The 3093-nt window shown below is 41.0% G+C and overlaps 1 pseudogene; it reads right to left on the bottom strand.

Moving 5' to 3' along the window:
• Positions 1 to 878: 878 nt before the first annotated feature.
• On the bottom strand, positions 879 to 2111 carry LOC135566018 (E3 ubiquitin/ISG15 ligase TRIM25-like; annotated as a pseudogene).
• Positions 2112 to 3093: the final 982 nt, after the last annotated feature.

Raw genomic sequence — 3093 nt, forward strand, 5'->3', positions numbered from 1 at the left:
ACCAGCCTTTCGAAGAACTTCATGGCAACAGACGTGAGTGCTGCATGTCAGTAGTGTTGCATAATGAGTAGTGTGTTACTAATGGTTTTCTTGAGACTGTGGTCCCAGCTCTCTTCAGGTCATTGACCAGGTCCTGCCTGTAGTTCTGGGCTGATCCCTCACCTTCCTCATGATCATTGATGCCCCACGAGGTGAGATCTTGCATGGAGCCCCAGACCGAGGGTGATTGACCGTCATCTTGAACTTCTTCCATTTTCTAATAATTGCGCCAACAGTTGTTGCCTTCTCACCAAGCTGCTTGCCTATTGTCCTGTAGCCCATCCCAGCCTTGTGCAGGTCTACAATTTTATCCCTGATGTCTTTACACAGCTCTGTGGTCTTGGCCATTGTGGAGAGGTTGGAGTCTGTTTGATTGAGTGTGTGGACAGGTGTCTTTTATACAGGTAACGAGTTCAAACAGGTGCAGTTAATACAGGTAATGAGCGGAGAACAGGAGGTTTCTAAAGAAAACTAACAGGTCTGTGAGAGCCGGAATTCTTACTGGTTGGTAGGTGATCAAATACTTATATCATGCAATAAAATGCAAATTAATTACTTAAAATCATACAATGTGATTTTCTGGATTTTTTAGATTCCGTCTTCACAGTTGAAGTGTACCTATGATCAAAATTACAGACCTCTACATGCTTTGTAAGTAGGAAAACCTGCAAAATCGGCAGTGTGTCAAATACTTGTTCTCCCCACTATATGTGGTCAGTTGTTAAACGTCTCTCTTTAATCTAGGTAACTTTATGCATTTAGTTTACTCATCTCTGTCTTTCTATGACAGTGTAGAAGTAGTACCACAACCAGTCCAGGAAACTGGCCCAAGAAACAGGTAGAGAGAGATCTGATCATGGATTCAAAAAATAAATAATAGCACTACAGAATTGATTTATAATGATCCAGATTACTTTAAAAAAAACTGGGCCCTGGTCAATAATACTTACCTTGAGAGACTCCACAGCCTGTTGGAGCTCCTTCAGCTCCTTCTCTCTCTCCTGGATTCTCTGCTGGAGCTTCTGCTGACTCATCCCCAGCTGACTCTATGGAGAAACACTGTTCATTGAGCTATCAATGTTTATTTGTCCAGTAGTGCAATAGTATAGTATTATGATTTAGTAGGAATTATATTGTAAAAGAAGTCCCTTTGCAAAATGATATATCTATGATTTTAGTCGAATTATTATGTTTGTTTGCAGTACTCAGTACTTTGGACTCTTAAGAAAATGATGGTGTATGACTACAGAAAATTACGATACATTTAGAGATTATTTTTCATGAAACTAATTATATGTTTATATATATCTTTATATTCAAACAGCTCTCCTGCTGTATATTTAATCATTTGTTTATCAGAGTCACCAACAAGTTATTCTAGTCTAACCTGTTTCTCGGTCCTCTCCGCTGCAGCTGACACTGTATCATGGCCTTTATGATCATCCACCATACACAGATAACAGATAGCAATTCTGATCGGTACGACAGTAAATCTTCAGCAGTTCGTCATGACGGGAGCAGATGTTCTCCTGTAGCTGTGTGGAGGCTTTGACCAGCTTGTGCTTCTTTAGTCCAGGGACACTATAGTGAGGCTGGAGGTGAGTCTTGCAGGAAGACACCAGACACACCAGACAGGACATGAGGGCTTTCTGCTTTCTGGTCCCAGTGCAGAAATCACATGCCACATCTCCAGGTCCAGCATAGCACAGATCAGGGGAGCAGCCTGAAGTCCTGTCTTCTTCAGTTTCTCCACTACCTCAGCCAACATGTTATTTTTTCTCAGAGCAGGCCTTGGAGTGAAGGTCTGTCTGCACTGAGGACAGCTGTAGACCCCCTTCAGATCATCCTGATCCCAGCAGCCCTCAATACAGCTCCTACAGTAACTGTGTCCACATGGAGTAGTGACTGGCTCCTTCAGTAGTTCCAGACAGACAGAACAAGAGAACTGGTCCTGGTCCAGCAGAACTGCCTGCTGAGCCATTTGGATGGTTGTTGTTCACTTTCACACAGACAAACGACACCGAGATTCAGTTAAGTTTTGTTTTCCCGGAAGAGAGTTTGTGGGAGGGACTTCCTGGTTCTGCCAGAAGGTGGAGTTAGTTAGAGGGAGGGAGATAGAGAGGAATGTAGTCCGATGCAATAATGAATATCCTGTTGCCTCGGCTGGTTTACAGGTCTATGCTGCTTTGTGACATATACTTCTGCAGCATGTTCCTATACCTTTTCAAAAATACTGCAGATTGTAGAAAGTGCAAGATTAACTGCTATTTTGAGCAATTTGATTGTCACGTTCTGACCTTAGTTCCTTTGTTTTGTCTTTTGTTTTAGTATGGTCAGGGCGGGAGTTGGGTGGGTTGTCTATGTTAGTTTTTCTATGATTTTCTCTTTCTGTGTTTGGCCTGGTATGGTTCTCAATCAGAGGCAGCTGTCATTCGTTGTCCCTGATTGAGAACCATATTTAGGTAGCCTGTTTTCGATTGTGTTTTGTGGGTTGCTATTTTCAATCTTTGTGTGTCTGCACAAGACAGAACTGTTTCGGTTGTTTCTTTGTTGTTTGTTATTCAGTGTTCAGTTTTTTCATTAAATAAGATGAACACTTACCACGCTGCGCTTTGGTCATCACCTTCTTCCCACGACAGCCGTTACATTGAAAGGTTAATTCAATATCCACATGCAAATAACCCTTGATATGATACATTTGTAGTAGTAATGGGGAGAAGTTTATTGAGAGAGAAATATTATTACATTCTCGGTTCAGTCAATGAGATGCAGTTACGTTTTTTTTCCAGTATCTTTGTGCATTGGTCATAGTACATCTATGGAAACAGAACAGGACAAATGCCAGGACTTGCTAAATTTGTTTGGTTGTTTGTATTAATTGCAGTCGTTGGTCCTCCTCAGTTAACTTACAAATTCAAACATTCAAAAGAGTGAATCCAAAGTGAAGTAATCTAGCTTGCTTACATTTTAATTAATGATTGAGGAATTAAATAAATTCACCAAGAGTGTCATTGTAGACACAGCTAAATATAATCTTCTTTATTTACTTATGTA

This window comes from Oncorhynchus nerka, unplaced genomic scaffold (genome assembly GCF_034236695.1).
Source record: "Oncorhynchus nerka isolate Pitt River unplaced genomic scaffold, Oner_Uvic_2.0 unplaced_scaffold_8191, whole genome shotgun sequence".
Classification (NCBI taxonomy): domain Eukaryota; kingdom Metazoa; phylum Chordata; class Actinopteri; order Salmoniformes; family Salmonidae; genus Oncorhynchus; species Oncorhynchus nerka.